General features: G+C 49.7%; 1 pseudogene; it reads left to right on the top strand.

Moving 5' to 3' along the window:
- The first annotated feature begins 1396 nt into the window (after positions 1–1396).
- LOC123131109 (18.6 kDa class III heat shock protein-like) lies at positions 1397–2506 on the top strand (annotated as a pseudogene).
- Positions 2507–5029: the final 2523 nt, after the last annotated feature.

Below are 5029 nucleotides of genomic sequence, written 5' to 3' on the forward strand. Positions count from 1 at the left end.
TGTATACGCACTTACACTTTGTAGGAATTTCTTTTACACTGTCCAAGCCCATTGACATCCTAGGAGTTGGAAGCATCAGGATTGATTACTACATTGACTCAAGTTTGTACACAGAGAAGCATCACTAAGCTGGTCAGCTAAAGATGGACTCTTTGGCAACGATGTGATGCTCTTTGAAATACTTTGGAACGTGCTCCAGACGTTGAAGCTCTGCTGGTGGGAGAGGTGGCACCTGCTGTCATGAGCCCTCATGTGGTCACTGGCTAGACCCTCCTTGCCGTCGTGGCCTGGTCGAGTGCGGTGCCATCGGTCCTCCTTCTTGAGAATGGCACATCGTAAGCAATAAGAGGACACCATGTACAGTGTGGCGGTGTTTACGCATGGCGGAACCATTTTGTTGGTGGACGTATGGACAGACATAGGATGATGTTCCTCGCCCAAAAGAAAAAGACACGGGATGTGATATGCCTACTTATTGGAAAGGGGAATTAAGATTTTCATACTCTCATACCCAATCTGTTTGTATGGCAAGAATTTTCTTGTCAAATATTCGTTCGGCAAGGTTTCAACACATGATGGTTTTGAAGAATCCATCCAATCCATCGATCTTTCCAAGTATGAGTCGCACCGTCCCCTACCAGTTCCCACCCACGCAGTGAGGAACCAATCAAGGAACAAGGAGAAGCAATGGTTGAGCTGTTGTTCGTCCCTGCCGAGGCCGACCTTCGTCCACCTGTCGGAGGTGATCGACCACCTCGCAACGGGGGACGCCGACCACCGAGACCACGCCCGCCACCACGCGGCGCACGGGCAAGGGCACGGTTAAACGCACGTTGGAGTGGCGGTTGCGGCATACTCATGGATATTGTGGAGACCCCTGGCAAGTACGGTTTCCTTTTAGATATCCCCGGGCTCTCCAAGTATGACATCCAGCTACAAGAACGCACCACGCCATGGCCGCCCCCCATTTCTTCTCGGACCGAGCTCGATTCAACATCACCAATGAACTAAAATTCGGGCGTGTACCCATTTTCCTTGATGGGTGACTCTCTGGGCGACAACATGCTGGTGACGAAGAGCGCCAACGGAAGCGGAAGTGGGAGGAGAAGGAGGGTGAGTGCCGCTACATCCGGCTGGAGCGACGCGGCTCGCCACGGTCATTAATTTCCTCGCCCAAAAGAAAAAGACACGGGATGTGATATGCCTACTTATTGGAAGGGGAATTAAGATTTTCATGCTCTCATCCCCAATCTGTTTGTACGGCAAGAATTTTCTTGTCAAATATTCGTTCGACAAGGTTTCAACACATGATGGTTTTGAAAAATCCATCCAATCCATCGATCTTTCAAGTCTGAGTCGCATCGTCCCTTACCAGTTCCCACCCACGCAGCGAGGAACCAATCAAGGAACAAGAAGGAGAAGCAATGGTTGAGCTGCTATTTGCCCCTGCCGAGGCCGGCCTCGTCCACCTGTCGGAAGTGCTTGAGCGCCTCGCCGCGGCGGACGCCCACCACCGAGACCACGCCCGCCACCATGCTGCGCACGGTCAAGGGCACGATCACCCCCGGGCAAATTGGGGGCAGCGGCACGCCCGTGGACATCATGGAGACCCCCGGCGAGTACGTGCTCGACGTCCCCGGCCTCTCCAATTCCGACATCTAGGTACGTGCGTGCGCTGCTCGGCCCCGTTCCCCGCATTTCTTCTCTTGGACCGAACTCGGCCAGGGGTGGCGCGGGTGACTAACGTCTGTGCGCGCTCTGAATGGACAGGTGACTCTGGAGGAAGACAACGTGCTGGTGATGAAGAGCGCCAGCAACGGCGGCGCCAACGGGAAGCGGAAGCGGGAGGAGGAGGAGGGGGACTGCCGCTACATCCGGCTGGAGCGCCGCGCGTCGCCGCGGTCGTTCGTGCGCAAGTTCCGGCTGCCGAAGGACGCAGACGCGGGCGCCGTGGCCGCGCGCTGCGAGAACGGCGTGCTCACCGTCACCGTCAAGAAGCAGCAGCCGCCCGAGAAGAAGACCAAGTCCGTCCAGGTCGCCATCGCCTGATTGTTCGAGCCTTCCTTCAGTCGCGCGTACCTTCGGTATCTCGTCGGCGTTTGTCGTCAGTGATCGTTCTAGCAGTCGAGTAGTGTAGCGAGTCCGGTAGATTTGGGTGTTCTCTTCTGGTCTCGTGCTCTGTTCGTGATCTGGCCGGAGATAGTTGTGGTCATCTTTTGTGAATCTTGCTGTTAACGGAACTATGGAGCACGAATTGTTAGCTGTCGGATCAACCTCTGTATCTATTCTAACCCCGCTTGATCGAATGCAGCCGCGTGCCTGGATTCAGTACCGGGATTTCATACGTTTTTCACGTAATCTTAGGGGAAAATAGAGTGAGGACTCTGTTTCGTTCCCTTGAGCAATCGACGACGTCACGATCTGTCAACCCCTCTCTGTGAGTTCCACGATCTATTAAATTAACTCTGTTCTCAAGTGTCATGATCTAAATAAATCCAAAACGCAGTGAGTGAATCTTTAGTGTAGTAATTGAAACAAACTCAAAAGCAAATATGATTTATAAGGGAGCACAAGACGACATGGATACCCATGCCCTCCTTATATCGGATTACTTGCACGGAACAGCAAGATTGAATGCATAGAAGCATTGATGCTTCACACCAGACCCAAGTTAATAGCAGTTGCTTCACCACAGATCCGAGCTAATGTGATAGTACTTCTATTCAAGGTGAGAGAGTAGTGTGCTTCTATTTAACGTGAGAAGAAAGATAGAACATGGCCATTAGTCATTCTTCGAAACCCGAGCCGAGCTAGGGGTAGAGTAGAGCTTCACAGCCACCTGGAGTTGCTTTTGCAACGTTGTTCACATCCTAGGATTTGGAAGCATCAGGATCTATTGGTCAAGTATGTAGATCTGTATTAGTGACCAGACTAGCATACTCTCGCCGTATTCTAGTGCAGCATGACACTGCACACTCTCTGACCGTAACAAAACTAGCAGCATACTCTCGACGTATTTTAGTGGAATGTGACACTGCACACAGTAGTTTAGGCCCCTCCTCGAGGAACGAGGAGAGGTGGCCTCGTGCTCTCACAATCCTCTAGTTGCTGTTGACAGACATCTCCTTTGTTGTCGATGTGGGCGCGATGAAATTTGATATGCATTTCTTCTCAAGAACAACATGATGTTCAAAAGGTCCTAGCTCTATTCACAGGTGGTGAAGACGACGAGAGAATGTGAAGTGCTACATGCAAGTGTAGTGTGAGTGTAGTTAGGTTACGATCCTGCATCAATAAAAAAATCACCGGAGTGAATGTTGCAGAAGGCTTTGGAATAGGGATTAGATATAATTTGAAAATACAAACACAAGAACATTTATACTCGTATATTACATTTGATCATCTGAGGAAGCTCGATATGATTACCGAAAGCTCCCAAACAAAAAATGAATTTAGAAAATATTCACAGATTTGAAAAAAATGTTCACAATTTTGAAAAATATTTCAGAAAGTGTTCGCAAGTCCGCAAAATGTTCTTGAATTCAGAAAATGTTTGCAATTTCAAAAAATGTTCTCGAACTAAAAATCATGAATTCTAAAAATGATCATAAATTTCGAAAAATGTTCATGGCCATAAAAAAATGTTGGCGAATTCGAAAAGGTCCGTGAGTTCGTAACTTCTTCAATTATTTACAAATATCTTGAATTCAAAAATAGTTTTGAATTTTAAAAATGAATACAAATTTTGAAATCGTCACATATTTGAAAAAAACATCAATTTGAATTCCTTTGCTTTTAAAAAGTTCGTGAAACTCAAAATTGTTTGTGATTTTCAAAAAAATCATGAATTAGTTTTTGTCGTGTTTTGTGAATCTTGCTGTGAATGGAACGATGGAGCACGGATTGTTAGTTGTCGTATCTCTGCATGTATCTTCCAGTATATATTCAGAATCGTGCATTCTGCTCTGCTTGGTTCAGGATTCGTTGGTGTTCCATGTAATCTTGGCATGTTGTTTCGTTCACCTTTGAAGTGGGCACAATATATCAACTCTTATGTGTCTTATGGTATCTCCAATGGCGACCTATAAATTTTCTTTCGCATCCATACACGAATAGGGGGACCGGTCCACGAACACAGATATGGGAGGGATGCTGCCTGCATACATTTTACGAACAACCGGACGGAATTTGTTCAAAGTTGGCCGGATTTTCATAGAAATCAAATGAAGTTAATGCAAACATGACGGATTGTTATCAGATTTCAAACATTTAGAACAAAAAAAAACCCGTCCCGACCCGACCCTAAACCTACCCTACGGCGGCATCCGTCGTCCACCCCATTGCGTCTCCACCCCGTCTCCATGAGTACCGACGATAAGACCGATGAAGTGAAACTGCGGTCTCCGGCAAGGAAGAGTAGAACACGGGAGACGGACCGGCCCACATGGGACACAAGGCCCTGCCGCCTTCCGTGCCCTACTCATCCTTGGACAAGATGACGCTTTGTCCGTCGCCGGTGGACGTGAGGTCCACGATGGAATGGTGGCGCCCGCGCTATCGTCGTCCTACCAGGCCGCCTGATGGTTCGTCGGCGGCGTGTAAGAGGTGCAGCTGACGTTGTTCTAGTCCACGATCGCCTATAGCTACGCCTCCGCGGTGGGCGCTTCTTGGCGAGCGGCGGCTTGAGCGCAGACGGCCTCGTAGAGCGAATGCTGCTCCGCAATGAAGTTGGGGTTTGCCGTGGCCATGGCTGTCACGGCCTCCTCGCTCACGCGCTCGTCGTTGATCTGGCCCTCCGCCAGCCAGTGCTTCTCTAGGAGGAGAAGGTTGTACCTATGTCCCTCCTACGTCCGCTGGAATGCCGACATGGGCGCTGACATAGGCTGCTCCTCCGCCATGGCGGCGTTGTAGTGTGCGTGCGCCTGTTCCATGGTGAAGCCGACGTGCACAGGTGCGAGCTCTGGCACGGTGTCGTCGGAGCCCGTCTCCATGCAGGGTCATCCTCATAGTCGGAGACCTCGGGCGAGCT

This window comes from Triticum aestivum, chromosome 6A (assembly GCF_018294505.1).
Source record: "Triticum aestivum cultivar Chinese Spring chromosome 6A, IWGSC CS RefSeq v2.1, whole genome shotgun sequence".
Taxonomy (NCBI): domain Eukaryota; kingdom Viridiplantae; phylum Streptophyta; class Magnoliopsida; order Poales; family Poaceae; genus Triticum; species Triticum aestivum.